This window comes from Mustela putorius, unplaced genomic scaffold (genome assembly GCF_011764305.1).
Source record: "Mustela putorius furo isolate JIRA1106 unplaced genomic scaffold, ASM1176430v1.1 tig00000224_pilon_pilon_pilon, whole genome shotgun sequence".
NCBI classification, from domain to species: Eukaryota; Metazoa; Chordata; class Mammalia; order Carnivora; family Mustelidae; genus Mustela; species Mustela putorius.
Genome location: NW_025421321.1, coordinates 1,129,159 through 1,149,349, shown reverse-complemented (window position 1 = coordinate 1,149,349; position 20,191 = coordinate 1,129,159). Strand labels below are relative to the sequence as shown.

Genomic DNA, 20,191 nt, shown 5'->3' with positions numbered 1-20,191 from the left:
ACCAGCAAAATTTTCTGCAAAATGAGGAGTGACACAGTGTTGCCAAGTTTTTAATTTTACCAAGGAAGGATTTCTAAAACTAGCTAATCTGATGAGAACATTTCAACACCAAAAAAGACACAAAGGACACTGTTTCTGAATTCCAACACTATATAAATTTACCTTTATGAGATATTTTCTCCACTATCCTTATTTTTTCATTTCCCTTCCACATAGCAAAAATTTAGTTCAAAACTACCATGGACCCCAAGCCAGTGCTGGAAACTCCTGTTTCTCAGGAATGGCACCATGGGTTTCCTCCATCTTTCCTGCCTTCCTCTTCACACCTGTGGGCCTATTTTCTGTCTACTTTGGTACCCAAGAAGGACCTGGTTTCAGGACAAAATTGGTTCCAGAAACCCTCAGATCCCAGGTCAGGGCTCTTATTCCTGTATCCTCGCTTTCATTTATGGAAGCAGTACTGTTTACAGGCAAGAAGATAAACTTCTGGCCCCATTTCCTAAATGGGGCCAGTGTAATGAGATGTAATGACATCTTTTTATTTTTTTATTTTTTTTAAATTTTTAAATTTTTTATTTCTTCTCAGCGTAACAATATTCATTGTTTTTGCACTGCACCCAGTGCTCCATGCAATCTGTGCCCTCTCTAATATCCACCACTTGGTTCCCCCAACCTCCCACCCCACCCGCCCGCCCCTTCAAAACCCTCAGATTGGGGGGCGGAGTCAAGATGGCGGAGAAGTAGCAGGCTGAGACTACTTCAGCTAGCAGGAGATCAGCTAGATAGCTTATCTAAAGATTGCAAACACCTGAAAATCCATCAGCAGATCGAAGAGAAGAACAGCAATTCTGGAAACAGAAAAACAACCACATTCTGAAAGGTAGGACCGGCGGAGAAGTGAAACCGAAGCGATGGGAAGATAGACCCCAGGGGGAGGGGCCGGCTCCCGGCAAGCGGCGGAGCAACGGCCTACAAAATCAGGACTTTTAAAAGTCTGTTCCGCTGAGGGACATTGATCCAGAGGCTAAACCGGGGCGAAGCCCACGCGGGCTCAGCGTGGCCTCAGGTCCTGCAGGGTCACAGAAGGATCGGGGGTGTCTGAGTGTCGCAGAGCTTGCGGGTATTGGAACGGGAAAGCCGGCTACAGAGACAGAGCCGACAGTAAGCTCACAACTCGGTGTTACCTTGAACCTGTCGCAGGCTCGGTGAGCTCAGAGCGCGGCCGGAGGTCAGGCAGACCGGGAGTAACTGGGCGCTGCTCTCCGAGAGCGCACTGAGGAGTGGGGCCCTGGGCTCTCGGCTCAACCGGGCTGGAGACCAGGAGGCCGCCATTTGTCTTCCCATCCTCCGGAACTCTACGGAAAGCGCTCAGGGAACAAAAGGCCTGAAAGCAAACCTGAGCGGATTACTCAGCCCGGCCCCTGTTAAGGGCGGTGCAATTCCGCCTGGGGCAAAGACACTTGAGAATCACTACACCAGGCCCCTCCCCCAGAAGATCAACAAGAAATCCAGCCAAGACCAAGTTCACCTACCAAGGAGTGCGGCAGAATTCCAGAGGAGGAGAAACCAAAGCACGGAACTCATGGCGTTTCCCCTGTGATTTTTTTTAGTCTTGAAGTTAATTTGATTTTTTTCTTTTTCATTTTTTGTTTTTTTTCTCGCCTTCTGGTAAATTTTTTTTTAACTTTTACCTTTTTCTTTTTTTAACATTTTTTAACTAGTTTATCCAATATATATATTTTTTCTTTTTTATATTTTTCTTATTTGTTTTCTTTTTTTAAATTCCTTTCTTTTCTTTTTTTTTCTTTTTTCTTTTTTTTTTTTCATTCTTCCTCTTTGAACCTCTTTTTATCCCCTTTCTACCCCTTCACGATTTGGGATCTCTTCTAATTTACTTAAAGCATATTTCCCTGGGGTTGTTGCCACCCTTTTAGTATTTTACTTGCTCTTTCATATACTCTTATCTGGACAAAATGACAAGACGGAAAAATTCAACACAAAAAAAAAGAACAAGAGGCAGTACCAAAGGCTAGGGACCTAATCAATACAGACATTGGTAATATGTCAGATCTAGAGTTCAGAATGACAATTCTCAAGGTTCTAGCCAGGCTCGAAAAAGGCATGGAAGATATTAGAGAAACCCTCTCGAGACATATAAAAGCCCTTTCTGGAGAAATAAAAGAACTAAAATCTAACCAAGTTGAAATCAAAAAAGCTATTAATGAGGTGCAATCAAAAATGGAGGCTCTCACTGCTAGGATAAATGAAGCAGAAGAAAGAATTAGTGATATAGAAGACCAAATGACAGAGAATAAAGAAGCTGAGCAAAAGAGGGACAAAAAGCTACTGGACCACGAGGGGAGAATTCGAGAGATAAGTGACACCATAAGACAAAACAACATTAGAATAATTGGGATTCCAGAAGAAGAAGAAAGAGAGAGGGGAGCAGAAGGTATACTGGAGAGAATTATTGGGGAGAATTTCCCCAATATGGCAAAGGGAACGAGCATCAAAATTCAGGAGGTTCAGAGAACGCCCCTCAAAATCAATAAGAATAGGCCCACACCCCGTCACCTAATAGTAAAATTTACAAGTCTCAGTGACAAAGAGAAAATCCTGAAAGCAGCCCGGGAAAAGAAGTCTGTAACATACAATGGTAAAAATATTAGATTGGCAGTTGACTTATCCACAGAGACCTGGCAGGCCAGAAAGAGCTGGCATGATATTTTCAGAGCACTAAATGAGAAAAACATGCAGCCAAGAATACTATATCCAGCTAGGCTATCATTGAAAATAGAAGGAGATTAAAACCTTCCAGGACAAACAAAAACTGAAAGAATTTGCAAACACCAAATCAGCTCTACAGGAAATCTTGAAAGGGGTCCTCTAAGCAAAGAGAGAGCCTACAAGTGGTAGATCAGAAAGGAACAGAGACCATATACAGTAACAGTCACCTTACAGGCAATACAATGGCACTAAATTCATATCTCTCAATAGTTACCCTGAATGTGAATGGGCCAAATGCCCCTGTCAAAAGACACAGGGTATCAGAATGGATAAAAAAACAAAACCCATCTATATGTTGCCTCCAAGAAACTCATTTTAAGCCCGAAGACACCTCCAGATATAGAGTGAGGGGGTGGAAAAGAATTTACCATGCTAATGGACATAAGAAGAAAGCAGAAGTGGCAATCCTTATATCGGATCCATTAGATTTTAAGCCAAAGACTATAATAAGAGATGAGGAAAGACACTATATCATACTCAAAGGGTCTGTCCAACAAGAAGATCTAACAATTTTAAATATCTATGCCCCAACGTGGGAGCAGCCAACTATATAAACCAATTAATAACAAAATCAAAGAAACACATCAACAATAATACAATAATAGTAGGGGACTTTAACACTCCCCTCACTGAAATGGACAGATCATCCAAGCAAAAGATCAGCAAGGAAATAAAGGCCTTAAACGACACACTGGACCAGATGGACATCACAGATATATTCAGAACATTTCATCCCAAAGCAACAGAATACACATTCTTCTCTAGTGCACATGGAACATTCTCCAGAATAGATCACATCCTCAGTCCTAAATCAGGACTCAACCAGTACCAAAGGACTGGGATCATTCCCTGCATATTTTCAGACCACAATGCTCTAAAGCTAGAACTCAACCACAAAAGGAAGTTTGGAAAGAACCCAAATACATGGAGACTAAACAGCATCCTTCTAAAGAATGAATGGGTCAACCGGGAAATTAAAGAAGAATTGAAAAAAATCATGGAAACAAATGATAATGAAAATACAACGGTTCAAAATCTGTGGGACACAACAAAGGCAGTCGTGAGAGGAAAATATACAGCGGTACAAGCCTTTCTCAAGAAACAAGAAAGGTCTCAGGTACACAACCTAACCCTACACCTAAAGGAGCTGGAGAAAGAACAAGAAAGAAACCCTAAGCCCAGCAGGAGAAGAGAAATCATAAAGATCAGAGCAGAAATCAATGAAATAGAAACCAAAAAAATAATAGAACAAATCAACGAAACTAGGAGCTGGTTCTTTGAAAGAATTAATAAAATTGATAAACCCCTGGCCCGACTTATCAAAAAGAAAAGAGAAAGGACCCAAATAAATAAAATCATGAATGAAAGAGGAGAGATCACAACTAACACCAAAGAAATACAAACTATTATAAGAACATAGTATGAGCAACTCTACGCCAATAAATTTGACAATCTGGAGGAAATGGATGCATTCCTAGAAACATATAAACTACCACAACTGAACCAGGAAGAAACCGAAAGCCTGAACAGACCCATAACCAGTAAGGAGATTGAAACAGTCATTAAAAATCTCCAAACAAACAAAAGCCCAGGGCCAGACGGCTTCCTGGGGAAATTCTACCAAACATTTAAAGAAGAACTAATTCCTATTCTCCTGAAACTGTTCCAAAAAATAGAAATGGAAGGAAAACTTCCAAACTCATTTTATGAGGCCAGCATCACCTTGATCCCAAAACAAGACAAGGATCCCATCAAAAAAGAGAGCTATAGACCAATATCCTTGATGAACACAGATGCGAAAATACTCAACAAAATACTAGCCAATAGGATTCAACAGTACATTAAAAGGATTATTCACCACGACCAAGTGGGATTTATTCCAGGGCTGCAAGGTTGGTTCAACATCCGCAAATCAGTCAATGTGATACAACACATCAATAAAAGAAAGAACAAGAACCATATGATACTCTCAATAGATGCTGAAAAAGCATTTGACAAAGTACAGCATCCCTTCCTGATCAAAACTCTTCAAAGTGTAGGCTTAGAGGGCACATACCTCAATATCATCAAAGCCATCTATGAAAAACCCACCGCAAATATCATTCTCAATGGAGAAAAACTGAAAGCTTTTCCGCTAAGGTCAGGAACACGGCAGGGATGCCCGTTATCACCACTGCTATTCAACATAGTACTAGAGGTCCTAGCCTCAGCAATCAGACAACAAAAGGAAATTAAAGGCATCCAAATCGGCAAAGAAGAAGGCAAATTATCACTCTTCGCAGATGATATGATACTATATGTGGAAAACCCAAAAGACTCCACTCCAAAACTGCTAGAACTTATACAGGAATTCAGTAAAGTGTCAGGATATAAAATCAATGCACAGAAATCAGTTGCATTTCTCTACACCAACAGCAAGACAGAAGAAAGAGAAATTAAGGAGTCAATCCCACTTACAATTGCACCCAAAACCATAAGATACCTAGGAATAAACCTAACCAAAGAGGCACAGAATCTATACTCAGAAAACTATAAAGTACTCATGAAAGAAATTGAGGAAGACACAAAGAAATGGAAAAATGTTCCATGCTCCTGGATTGGAAGAATAAATATTGTGAAAATGTCTATGCTACCTAAAGCAATCTACACATTTAATGCAATTCCTATCAACGTACCATCCATCTTTTTCAAAGAAATGGAACAAATAATTCTAAAATTTTTATGGAACCAGAAAAGACCTCGAATAGCCAAAGGGATATTGAAAAAGAAAGCCAACGTTGGTGGCATCACAATTCTGGACTTCAAGCTCTATTACAAAGCTGTCATCATCAAGACAGCATGGTACTGGCACAAAAACAGACACATAGATCAGTGGGACAGAATAGAGAGCCCAGAAATAGACCCTCAACTCTACGGTCAACTAATCTTCGACAAAGCAGGAAAGAATGTCCAATGGAAAAAAGACAGCCTCTTCAATAAATGGTGCTGGGAAAATTGGACAGCCACATGCAGAAAAATGAAATTGGACCATTTTCTTACACCACACACAAAAATAGACTCAAAATGGATGAAGGACCTCAATGTGCGAAAGGAATCCATCAAAATCCTTGAGGAGAACACAGGCAGCAACATCTTCCTAGGAACAACGCCAAAGGCAAGGGAAGCAAGGGCAAAAATGAACTATTGGGATTTTATCAAGATCAAAAGCTTTTGCACAGCAAAGGAAACAGTTAACAAAATCAAAAGACAACTGACAGAATGGGAGAAGATATTTGCAAACGACATATCAGATAAAGGACTAGTGTCCAGAATCTATAAAGAACTTAGCAAACTCAACACCCAAAGAACAAATAATCCAATCAAGAAATGGGCAGAGGACATGAACAGGCATTTCTGCAAAGAAGACATCCAGATGGCCAACAGACACATGAAAAAGTGCTCCATATCACTCGGGATTAGGGAAATACAAATCAAAACCACAATGCGATACCACCTCACACCAGTCAGAATGGCTAGTATCTTATCTGGGGGTTTGCTCTTCCTGGCCCAGGACAAAACAGCACAAGTCTTGCATTTTTGATGACAGTAAGAGCTAATGCACAAATGGTAGGAAGGTATACATTGTCAAAAATCAAGACAGGCTTTTCTTTTTTTCCTCTCTCTCTATATATTGCTTTTCTATCTTATCAACAGTGCAAGCATAGAAATTTTAAAAATTCTTTCTCATCATTAATAAAAATTAAACCGGGGGTGCCTGGGTGGCTCAGTGGGTTAAAGCCTCTGCCTTCGGCTCAGGTCATGATCCCAGGGTCCTGGGATCAGGCCCCGCATCGGGCTCTCTGCTCAGCAGGGAGCCTGCTTCCTCCTCTCTCTCTGCCTGTCTCTCTGCCTACTTGTGATCTCTCTGTCAAATAAATAAATTTTAAAAAAAATTTAAAAAAAATAAATAAAAATTAAACCGTCTCAAGGAAAATGTGGTATGTACATACAATGGAATATTATTCAGCCTTAAAAAGGAAGGAAATTGTGACATATATCACAATGTGGATGAACCTTGAAGACATTATACGAAGTGAAATAAGCCAGTCACAAAAAGACAAATATTCTAAGATTCCACTTCCATAAGAAACCTAGAGTAGTCATCAAGTTTAACAGTTGTTATCAGGAGCTGGGGGTGGGAGTGGGGAGTCACTGTTTAACGCGTACAGAGTTTCAGTGCTGGAAGATGAAAAGGTTCTAGAGACAGGGAGTAGTGATGCCTGCATAACTTGTGAATATGCTTCATGCCATGGAACTGTGCACTTAAAAATGGTAAATTGTTATGTGTATTTTTCCACAATAAAAAATATTTCCAAGAGGCTATCTCAATTGGGAAATAAATATAGCTCCCTTTTTATCTAGCTGTTCACTCAAGAAGCACTGTTTGTCTAGCTCTAGATTACTTACCAATTAGAACAAGAAACTACCTGCTTTCCAAACCTATTTACCTAGCAAAAAAAAAAAAAAAAAAAAAAAAAAGGTATCCAAGAAAGTTCTGAAACCTGTGGCAATGCAAAGCAAAAATAAAAGAACTGAACATGTATTAGCAACATAGGTAATTTAGTATCTCAAAGAAACACATAAATATTGGGAAAACAAATTAACATGTAACAAAGGTGTCTCCTGTGAACTTTTATTTAAAAGTAAAAGAAGACCCAGTGAGTAGAAAGAGAAAAGCATTATGCCACTTTATACTTGTAGAGAGCTGATCTGATCTTGTTGCAATTTTAGTACAACTCAGTGAAGCAGGCAGGACAGATAAGCCCCCCAGCATACAGACGTGGAAGGTAAGCTCGTCACTATTAAATAAGTTGCTCAAGGTAAGGCCTCAGTTAGGGAATGAGTTCTGGTCCTTGGTCTGGAAGTCTGGTCCACTCTTCCTATTCAACTAAATCCTCATTTGGAATGAATAATAATACTGACTGATATCTAGAAAATTTTTAGAAAGAAAAATAGTAAAACTCAGGAGTGCCTGGGTGGCTCAGTGGGTTAAAGCCTCTGCCTTCAGCTCAGGTCATGATCCCAGGGTCCTGGGATTGAGCCCTGCATCGGGCTCTCTGCTCAGCTGGGAGCCTGCTTCCCCTGTCCTCCCCTCTGCCTGCCTCTCTGCCTACTTGTGATCTCTGTCTGTCAAATAAATAAATAAAATCTTTTTAAAAATAATAAAATAAAATACTACCTTTTAAAAAATGGTAAAATTCAGTTCCCCTGGATTTTCTCCTTAGGGTTTCTGATCACCCAACTATGTTCAGAATCCCAAAGGCTGGTGACAGCCAAACCCACAGCAGTTCCTAGTGGTGGCAGGTACACAGGTGAGAATGAAAGCTGGGGAAAAAAATTTTCTTTCAAAATGTTCATGCGAAAGCTCTATAGCATTTGTTTTGTATCTTAAACAACTTTGAAATACAATTGATATGAATTGCAAATATTTAATGTGTGTAATTTTATCAGTTTTAACACATGTAAACACTTTTGAAACCATCACCCCAAGAGTTCATCTTGCCCCTTTTAACTCTTCCTTCTGCCCCTCTCTGGTCCCCGGTCCCCACCACAAACAGTCATAGATCTGCTGTCTGCAACTACAGGATAATTCCATATAAATGCCTATCTTTTGACTGGCTTCTTTCACTCAGCATAATTATTCTGAGATTCATTTGTTTATTTGTTCATTATTGCCTTAAAAAAAACTTTCATTTTTAAAGTTTTAGGTTCACAGCAAAACTGAGCAGAATGCACAGAGATTTAACATAGACCTCTGCCCTAAACACAGCCTCCCCTATAATCAACACCCAGCACTATACCCAGCATTTATTACAACTGATGAAGCAATATTGATATATCTTTGCCACCCAGAATCCATTTACTTTAGGGTTCACTGTTGGTATTGTACATTCTAAGAGTTCGGACAAATAGATAATGACATGTTTCTACTGCAGTCATTTCACTGCCCCAAATATCCTCTATGGTCCAAGTTCATTCCTTTTGATTGCTGAGTAATATTCCACTGTGGGGCTATGCAACTTGCTTTTACATACATTTGGGTTTTGGATTGCTACCAGTTTTGTTTAAAGGTTTTATTTTTAAGTAATCTCTCCACCCAACATGGGGCTCAAACTTACAAGATTAAGAATCACATGTTCCACGGACTGAGCCAGCCAGGCACGCTGGATCATTTCTAGTTTCTGCCCATTACAGATTAAACTTCTATGAACATTATTATTTTCATTTTCGATTTTTTTGATTTCTGTTTTGATATTTATTATGTTTTTTTTTCTTTTTACTTTGGGTTTGATACGGGGAGTCTGCTTCTCTCTGAACTACTTTCTAATTTCCTCTTGGATTTCTTCCATGACCCATGGCTTATCCAAAAGTGTGATATTCACTTTTTGTTATTCATGTTTTATTCATGTTTAACACACATGTGTTATTCATGTGTTATTCATGTTTCAGGATTTTCCAGACATCTTGTTTTTACTGACTTCTAATTTGATTCCTTATGGTCAGAACAGACTTTGCATGGCTTAAATTATTTTAAAGTTCTTGAGACTTGTTTTATGACCTAGAATATGATCTGGTTTGATGTGCACTTGAGGAGAACAAGTATTTGCCTTTGTTGGACAGGCTGTCAAGCAAGTTGGTGGACAGTGTTGTTGAAGTCTATTACATAATTTTTTTTTAAAGATTTTATTTATTTATTTGACAGAGACAGCAACAGAGGGAATACAAGCAGGGGGAGAAGCAGGCTTCCTACTGAGCAGGAAGCCCAATGTGGGGCTTGATCCCAGGACCATGAGATCATGATCTGAGCTGAAGGCAGACACTTAACAACTGAGCCACCCAGGCACCCCAGTCTATTACATCCTTGCTGATTTTCTGTCTCCTACTTCTATCAGTTATTGAAATTTCTGGCTATAATCATGTATGTGTCTATTTTTCTCACAGTTCTATTTCTACTTTACAGATTTTTGAAGCTGTTAATTACACATGCAAATGTCCAAAGTTGTTATGTCCTCTTGATTAACTGATCTGTCATTATGAAATGATTTGCTTTAGCTCTCATAATATTCTGTGCTCTGAAATATACATTGATATTAATATAGCCACCCCTGCTACATTTTCTTTTATGACTTTCTTCATATAATTTTCTTATATATAGCTTACTTTCTATAGAAATACAGTATATAATACACATAGCATAGAAAATAGGTATTAATCAACTGTTTATTAGTAGGGCTTCTAGTTAACATAAGCTATCAGTAGCTTCTTTTCTATAATAGACATCATAAAGTCTCCACGACCCAGTTTTGTGGAGTCAAAAGTTATACACGTTTTTTTGACTGCATGGGACTGGGTTATCCCTAACCCCCCATGTTGATGCCATTCAAGGGGCGACTTGGTACATAAAATACATATGTAATACATAACATAGAAAGGTTTGCATAACATATATATTATCTCGTGTTCTTGGAGAATGAACAAAAGAGTAAAGCCAGGATTCATTCCCCAAGACTAATAGTTGGTTAAATTCTTCTTAGTTCACAAATAGAAACCTGAAGAACAGTCTTTAAAATCTTATTCGAACACAGTGAGTACTGGGGGTAATTTCACTCAACAGAATTGAAAAAGTTAAGGCCTTAATAAAATACACAAGAGCAGGGCACCTGGGTGGCTCAGTGGGTTAAAGCCTCTGCCTTTGGCTCAGGTCATGACCCCAGTGGGGAGCCTGCTTCCTCCTCTCTCTCTCTGCCTGCCTCTCTGCCTACTGTGATTTCTGTCAAATAAATAAATAAAATCTTAAAAAAAAAATACACAAGAGCAATCCATAAATGTCTCTTTGTTTCCGGAGAAGAAAACAAAAAATCATGAGGATGTTGGCAGAATTGTCCTGCTGTAAAAAGGCCTTATTCTCCTGCCAGGGATAAAAATATTTGACACTATAGTATAGCTTGTTCTCAGGTGCTTTACACACAATTGCTTTACCTAGTGTTCCAAAAAATAAAAAATAAAAATCAACTGTGTGCATTTTAAAGATCTTATTGGCTCCATTCAACAACTCCTAAATCAGGCAGCATTTAACCCAGATAGGAGCTTGGAGGAGCTATACAGAATGAAAGGCTTTTACAGGCAGAGAAGTGAGCAGGAATACGGACGTTACACTGGCCAAAAAAGCGGGTTGGTTATTGCCTGGTCACTTTACTTTAGGGGATGGCAGGGGTCTGTCAGGCAGATAACCTCACTAGTGCTGATCAGGCAATTCCTGAACGAGCGGTTTAAGATTCCACTTCTGGGAGAGCTGAAGCTATAATTAAGTTAGGTCTTGGTTTGGCCAGGTAGGGCTTAGCATAAGGGACTCCATTTGGGGCCTGTTGTCTTATGTTTAACACTATCTTGCTTTATTTTTCTTTATACCATTTTGCACCCCCTTTGAAATGTCACTGTATATATTTAAACACTACCTTTTTTGCTACCTTTCTCCTTCATGACAATATAAGTTCTCTAAAGGCTGGGACCCATCTGGCTCTTGTGCAACATTTGGTCCGCATCCTCTTACACAAAATAGGCCTCAACAAAATATTTATTAGATGAATGAAAGAACAAACATGCAAGCAATATTTCTGATATATGCCACACTGTTAACAATAATCATCCAGGGAAATTCCACTTTCTCGTTATCTTCTGTTTTAAACTTTTATTAAGAAATCTTTGTTACTGGGGTGCCTGGATGGGTCAGTCGTTGAGCGTCTGCCTTCGGCTCAGGTCATGATCCCAGGGTCCTGGGATCAAGCCCCGCATTGGGCTCCCTGTTTGGCAGCGAGCCTTCTTCTACCTTTCCCACTCCCCCTGCTTGTGCTCCCTCTCTCGCTGTGTCTCTGTCAAGTGAATAAATAAAAATCTTAAAAAAAAAACAAGAAAGAAATTTTTATTACTTTTGTAATCAGAAAAAAATTTAAATGAGAGAGTAACAGAGGAAGAGAGAGGGTTCTTTAGGGGCTGTCTTTCACCGTGGCAACCACCATCCCTGGAGATCCTTGCCTTGGAGCCTGCAGAATTTCCCTCACGCTTTCTCTTGAAGCCTGAGGCTGTCCAGGCAGGCTCCCAATCGGCCTACACTGGTTTAACAGTCCCTTCCTTCTAGAACCCTAAGCCAAATATCAAAACCTTCCCAAAAGTTCTGCCATGACATGGCTTGTTGAAGTGTGCTGTGTCCCCCAACTCTGAGGATTTCTTTTTTTTTATATCTACAGAAACCTTGGTAAGCCAGGGAGGCACTGAGAGGATGCACTACAACCTGTCAAGGAAGTGAGAGCCTAAAAGATAAGATTCTGTGAAGATAACGTGGCACGCAAAAAAATGTCAGAATAACGAAAGACAAAAGTGAGACCAGACTAACCATCTCCAGCCATGCCTGTGTTTTGTCTTTACTATAGATATCATTAAAATACTTGAGTGTAAGAGCTGGTGGCAGCCACAAGTAAAAACTGACAGACAACAAACTCCATTGAACAGGTACGGTTTCCTTCCATCTTTATGTTTCCAGAGCCTAGCATGCATCTGACCAACAACCGAAGTATTGTAACCGTGTGCTGAATAAAACAATCTTTGGGCACCTGCCACTGACATGGCCATTTTCAGGTGGTGGCGAAATGATCCTCCAGGACCAAGGATGGCACAAATCAAGGATGAAAGAAGAAAATGTGGGAAGTCTCACTTGTACAAGAGAACAGTTAAAAGCCATATATGTCTCTTGAGCACTCATCAAGACTGCATCAAAATGACCCCTGCTCCAACCCTGAACATTCCTTTCCATTATGAATAGTTCAGTCAATATATCTAAACCTTGCATGGAGATCTCACAAGTCTGTACGAACTGAAAACAACTTGAACTTTCTTTTCTTATCCTAAACTTTAGGGCAATTTCTTTCAAACTTCAAGAAAAGATCCAAAAGTCTAGCATTCTGGAGATATGCTGTACTCCTTCAGTGACACCCCTTCCTTGCCTTCATCTTTGCAAAAATAAGTGTCTTATTCTTCTGAAACTACTCACACTGACACTCATTGACCTTCCCTTCTTTTTACCTTTTAGGACACTTCCATACCAGGTGAACAGAACACAGATACTAAGACAACTCAAGTCCACAAGTGCCATCTCAAGACAAATTTTATTTTAGAAACAGTTTTTTGTGTATTAGAGAAACCTGGAAAGTAAGGATTCTACCTGGGTCACACACAATCTCTCTATCTTGACCTCGGCTCACATTGCTCCTTTTCCTACCTCCACCTCCAACTGTTATCCCCTTGTCGTGAGGTTGTGTGCAGGAACCTTGTGGAGCCACTGCCCTTCCACTCAGGCCCCCACAACCAGGCAGCACTAAACTGTGTGGAAACATGTGTGGCTTCTCAGATGAGAGCTCACAGCTGAAATGACTTCCCATGGGAGCCATTTCTGAAACATTACATGTCCGAAAAAAAAAAAATGGACAGTCCCTGCTAGGTAGCATGATTGTTCACATTATTGTTTAGCAAATATGGTGGATCAGTCTGTTTAAGTCAAGGACAAAGAACTAGGACTGTCCAGGTGGAGAAGTGAAAGGGAAAGAAAGACCTGCAGCTCCTCTGGCAGTGTCCCCTCAGTGGACAACCATGCTTTTAATTCACAGAGAAAGTAGAAGCATGCAGAAGACAACTACCAACGTTTCCCCAACAAATCTAACCACCTCTCTGCACCTTCATGGCCCCGTTGGCCTGTCTTCATGTATGGGGACCCTCCACTTAGCCTTAAGGTGTTGGGTCCCAGAGACACCATGTCACCAGCATCTGCATGGCCAGTGTATGCCTACTGGACCATCCTACTGAGCAGAGCAATGAGCTCTAACAACAGCACTGGTCAGAAGCCTCTTCCCACCCCAGGGATTCCCCTTATTTTTGTTCCCTTTTATGGTAAAGCTCCTTAAAAAGCTATCTGCATTTCTTCTCTCCATCTCTCCCTTGAGCCACTCTATTAGGCTCTTATCCCCACCATTCCACCATTCCCATTCTTGTAAACCACTCATCTCCATGTCACCCAAGGCTTCTTCACCCAGCTGCCTTGACCCTTTCCTCCTACCACTCTTCCTAATCCATTCCCTTGCTCCCTCCAGGTCTCCTCCTCTTCTCCCAGCCCTTAACCACTGAGGACCTGGGGCCCAGCCCTGATTCCCCCCCCACCCCACTGTGACTCTAAGTACCTTCTGCAGGCTAACGGTCAGAAGTCAACCTAACTCTCCCAAACTCTACTACTACTCTAGCTATTGCTAGGAGGAGGTCTCAATAAGCCCCAAACCAAGCTCATCACCCCCCAAAGCATTTGATCTTCCCACAACTGCCCCATCTCAGTGCATGGCAGCCCTTTGCCTCCCATCACTCAAAAGAAAACTGGTGAAACATCTCTGGCCATCCTTGCTCTCTCACACTCATCTATCTCCCAAGTCTTACTGACATCTCCTTCAAAACAGATCCACAATGCAGCACCTCTCCCCTCCACAACTACTGCCAGCCCAAGCCCCATCATCTGCTACCTGGAGGACTCCTAACTGGTTCTCCTGCTCCCTCTGGCCCTCCAGTCCCTCCAGTCTGTCCTTGTCACAGCTGTCAGAGTGACAAGGTAATGAACATCACAGCAAGGTATTCCTCCACTCTAAAGAGGCCAGTGGCTTCTATTCAAATGTCCTCTGTCAGAAAGGTCTCCTGCCACCTAAACCATGTACATATCACAGGTGCTCCTTACTGGCCTACTTATCTCCTTAACACCCCAAGCATGTGACGCACATCATACGCACTTGTTTGTTATTTGCCTCCCCTATAGAATGTAAAGTCCACAAGATGTGACCTGTACTTAATAGTATTAGTAGTAACCCTGGGGAGGGCCAAACTATAAGGTGCTATACTGATTGGGCACTGATCATATACCCAGCTCTTTTGTACATATGAGCTTCACTCCAATCCTATAGGGAAAGCATTTATATACCTACGTCACAGAGGAAGAAACAAACTCAAAAAGTTGAACAAGTCTCCCCAACCCACAAAACCTGGAAACACTTGCTTGGGGCTCCACATCTATGTGAGTGATATCCTACAAGATATCAAATGATACTACAACTAGAACCACACCCAAATAATGGATCTGTTGGCTAAATGGACATTTCAGGCAAAGTTTCCTACTACTGTTCTTCCCTGTGTCAGCATCTCCTCTCTTAACTGACCCTTCCCAACTGGCCTTCAGTTCAAGACAAAACAAATGACTTACCAACTCCCTGTGTTGAAAGAGTCCTCTGTCAAAGCACGAACCCACTTACACCCAAATTCTGCAGCATCATCTCTGGGAGAAGAGCACTGACTTAATCTGTCAGTATTCAAGATCATATTACAGTAAAAATTTTTCCTGTAGACTTCATTTTGTAAAGAAAAGTGTCCTAGTGGGAGGAGGAGGAGGATCATGAGTCTGGAAAGGCAGCCTGTCTCCACTGCTGTCAGCATAACCCTGACAAGATGACCCATCTTCTATGCCTCTTCCCAAGGCTACCTCCATGATAATGTCTTCAGGAGCCTTTGATCTACTCAAAAATATCTCCCACACATAAGCAGTATCTATCTGCTTACCATACAAGAGACACTCCCTTGAGAAGGGAGAGTATGCACTGACTAAAAAGGAATGGGAAAGGAAGCAGAGATACAGGGCGCAAAATCCCACCAAAGAGGGAGACACCAGAGAAGTGCCAAATCTCAGGGTCCCAGGTCCAGTGCTGGAGTATGGCCTTGATAAGATAAATCGCAGTTGGAAAGAAATGGACTCAGCTGAGAGACCCAGCTGAAGTGCCATAAACAAATCCTGTTCCCTTGCTTGTCACAGTCCAGGCACACAATGTACTCTTCGAAAGTGGAAGAAGAAGGGGGACTGAAAAAAGTACATTTTAATGGCAAAAGCTAACTCAGAACACACTCTCACCTTCTCAGTGTATAAGGAAAGAAAAAAGAGATACCACGCAAAGCACCTTCTAAGGTGAGCTCAAGAATGATGCTGAAGGAAAGGGCTGTTAACCTCAGCACCTGCCTTTCTGGATTACAGTAAAGCCATCAGCAGCTGGATGAAGTCCCTTGCTTCGGGTCAAGGAGGAACCAAGGATGATGCCTCAGTTCCTCTGTATTTACATGCAAGGATCACTGGTTATGAAACCTCCCATTCATCCCAATGATCCCAATCACCTGCAGATCCACTGATGAGCTGGGAGTTGAAGGATAAAAACTAGTTCACTGAAACACACAGACCCATACATCTCAGTACCACCTTCCTAGGGTCCAAATTACATCACTCACACCATTAAGGCATATTCCAAAGAACTCCAGGGTTACTGACAAAAACAAAACAAAACAAACGAACAAACAAAACAAAACAGGAAAAGCCCACAAACTCCTTGTTTGCCAAAAATTACCAGATACTGCACAAAATTAATATCTAGTCCCTCCTTTCATGGAATGCAGGGTTAACACACAAGTTAAACATTTACCTTTAAAAACGATGAATCCAGAAATTTTTAAAAACAAAACAAAAAATGTTTTGTTCTATCTTACTCCAAAGTTATTGTTTTTATCTGAACTAGTTGCCAACGTTTACAAAGTCTGAGTACACACACACATACACACATCCCCAGGTCCTCTTCTTGAGATACCGGATGATCTGGCCATCTTAGGGCCACATTCCTGCCAGGTGCAGCAACAGAAGAGGTGCAGTAGCAGCTTTCAGATGGAAGATGTTCTCTCTACTTCTCCAGAGCCCTCAGCAGCATCTTGGTCTCCCAGAATTAATTAACAACAAAAAAATTTTATTGGGAAAAAAGATTTTTTTCCAAAGAAAAAATACTTCAGTGTATAACCATTTGCTAGTTTAAATAATCAAAGGGGAAAAAAGGAAAAAGAAAAATGTAAGCACACAAAATTAGGGAACAGGACAGTGATAACAGCCCCAGATACAGAGGAAAAAGCTGGATAAAACAGGCGATTTTCTATGGACATGTAAATCACCAAAACTAAGCCCAGAAAGAGATAGCAAATCTAAAAAAGCACCAGGCTTAGGTAATTTCACAGGGGAATTCCACCAAATTTAAAGAAACCGATAATTTCAAGAGTATTTAAACTAGCTAATGCAGAGAAAGCTTTGAATAAAGCTACGGAAAGCAATAAAGCAACCTGATAAAGAGTACATTAAGAAACAAAATTACAAACTAGTTTCACATATAACAATGTAAAATGACTAAGTAAAATATTAATAGCACCTGGCTACATATTAGCAGAGTTTTCACAGATGATTCAATAATATGATGATGATTCAATAACATAAAATCTGTTACTATAATCCATATCAACAGGTCAAGAAAGAACATCTAAATGATAATTTCACAGATGTTAAATGGCATTTCATAAAACTCAACAACCATCTTTGATAAACAAACAAAAAAAAAATAGCAACAACACACCCCTTAGTAAAATAACTAGTGTGGCAAAAACACTAAAAGCATTCTCAGTAAAGTAAGGAACAAGACAAGAGCCTACTAGCATTTCCAGTATTTAATCTTGTTTTGGAAATACAATGCAACCAAAAAAATGAAACAAGAGACATAAAAAGTAGAAAACATGGAATGAAATTCTTATTATTTGTGACTGATATATTAAACCTGAAAATCCAAAAGAACCAACTGCAAACACTATTAGAAACAATATGATTACAGGGGTGCCTGGGTGGCTCAGTGGTTTAAAGCCTCTGCCTTCGGCTCAGGTCATGATCTCGGGGTCCTGGGATCGAGCCCCACATCGGGCTCTCTGCTCAGCAGGGAGCATGCTTCCTTCTCTCTCTCTGCCTGCCTTTCTGCCTACTTGTGATATCTGTCTGTCAAATAAATAAATAAAATCTTAAAAAAAAAAACCACTATGAATACATAAGTTGCTGCTTGCAAAATTAATAAGTACAAAATTAATATGTAATTTAATAAAATTTCAGGGTGCCCTGGTGGCTCAGTCAGCTAAGCCTCTGCCTTCGGCTCAAGTTCTGATCCCAGCATCCTGGGATCAAGCCCTGCATCAGGCTCCCTGCTTAGGGGGGAGTCCGCTTCTCCTTCTGCCTGCTGCTCCCCCTACTTGTGCTTCCTCTAGTAAATAAATAAAATCTTTAAAAAAATTATTAAGTACAATAATAGAAATATGTAACATAAGAAAGGGTCCTATTTTCAACAACAAAAAAGGACAAATAACTAGGAATACACTTAAGAAATGTACAGGATTTTTAAACAAACATTTTATATGTAGATTTAATTTGGATTAAATTAGTAATAGACAATAAACTTAATTTTGATAAACATAAAAAAGTTTTGATAAATATAGCAATGAGGTTATATTATTTCAAGTTCCTATATGTTCCAGTTCCCAAGTTATACTCTTAAGTAGTTATGAATAAAATCATTTGCTAATTCTGAAATAGTTATGAATAAAATCATTTGTTTTAAAATATTCTAGTTCTCCATCCTACAAAGAAATGGAGGGAGGAGAGACAAATGATTCAAATGACAAATGATACTGTTTAAGAAGATGTGATGGAGGGGTGCCTGGGTGGCTCAGTGGGTTAAAGCCTCTGCTTTAGGCTCAGGTCATGGTCCCGGGATCCTGGGATCGAGTCCCGCGTCAGGCTCTCTGCTTGGGGGGGAGCCTGCTTCCCTTCCTCTCTCTCTGCCTGCCTCTCTGCCTGTTTGTGATCTCTGTCTGTCAAATAAATGAATAAAATCTTTAAAAAAAAAAAAAAGAAGAAGAAGAAGATGTGATGGATACATCAAGGTTCATTATATTATCTCCCCTACTTTTGAATATTTGAAAATGTGCACAATAGGACTCAAAGAAAAGGCAGATAATGAGACCCAAAGGTAAGCAACAGGCTTATAAAAACACGCAAAAATTGCCAGCTAACAATTAGAAATGCAAATTAAAGTTACAAACAGGATGTCATTTTCATCAATCAAATAGAAAAAAGATAAAAAATATTTGGTAACATTCAGCATTGGGGGGAAGAGAGGCAACTGACACAGCTGGGGAAAGTATCCATTGGTACACTGGAGGGCACTTTGGCCTCACCTTTCAAAATTATAAACACACACTCCTTGGCCCAGCAATTCCACTTCTTGGGAATTTACACAACAGATAATTAAATCAAGTATTTTCTGCCACCTACAATAGCCATACACTAGAGATAGAAACGTGGAGGAAACAATGCCCCTGCTCTCATAGGGCTTCCATTCTTGTAGGGAGGAGACAGCCAATAAAGCAAGTTAAGTACACAGACAATTGTAAGGTCGAGACAGGTTAAGTGTGATGAAAAAAGAAAACAGAATAAGGGCATTGGGAATGGCAAGAAGTCTATTTTGCATAGGCTGGTCTCTCAGAGAGGGAGGGCCTCTCTGAGGACAGAAGGATGTGACAGCTGGGCAGAGACCTGGGTGAGGAAGAAAACAAAGCAGAATCATGTCCAGGAGAACATTCCAAGAAGGGAAGGAAGCCACGGGCTAACATGCAAACTTGGCTTTCCTGCCCTCTGCTTTACTTTTTATTCCCTAACAGTCTTTCGTTCCTCCAAAGAATATGAGCACCTCTTGAATGTCTCTCTTTGTCCCAATACAAAAATGAAAATAAGCATACCCTTTTAATACAGTACATCTTTCAAGGAAGGTACCAGGCCAGCACTGTTTCCCCAAACACTCTTGGGCCTAACAATTTCATTTCTTCAAAGGAAGAATTCCCAAACTTAGCTCGGTGTAATGCCAAACCTGTTAACAAAAGTACACTAAAGCTATTTATGAGTTTTTAATGCAGATAAACCTTTCCACAAAAAAAAAAAAGAGGACAAATTAGTTTCACAAAAGATACTGACCTGCTACTAGATAACTTTGCACACACACAAAAAAAACAAAAACAAAAACAAAAAAACTGTCAGTCCCTGCCCTTCTGGCAAGAATGTAAACCACTGACTTAGAGGAGACTGCATTTTAATTTCATAACCTTTTAAGCAATGAATTTGAAATGCTGAAATGTCTATTTGGGTAAATATTTCTATAATATAAATATTCCGATAAATAAAAATATTTATCGGAATATTTATATTATTATTTATCCAAATATTCATATTTTCAATTTCGTGATCTTTTAGGCAATGAAACTGATATTTTTAGAGACTATTTTGATAAATATTTGACACTGAAGTGGCCAGTGTCAATTAAGGGCATTCCAGTTGACCCCAAAAGAAAGAACTCTGTAACACCTGAGTACATTACATAGTAACTTGTTCAAAACCGTG

At 40.1% G+C, this 20,191-nt stretch overlaps 1 protein-coding gene across 1 annotated transcript in view; it reads right to left on the bottom strand.

Annotated features, from left to right (window-relative positions):
• ABHD12 (abhydrolase domain containing 12, lysophospholipase) overlaps positions 1–20,191 on the bottom strand; it is a 96,516-nt gene that overhangs the window by 75,029 nt on the left and 1,296 nt on the right. The gene's annotated exons all lie outside the window — the stretch shown is intronic.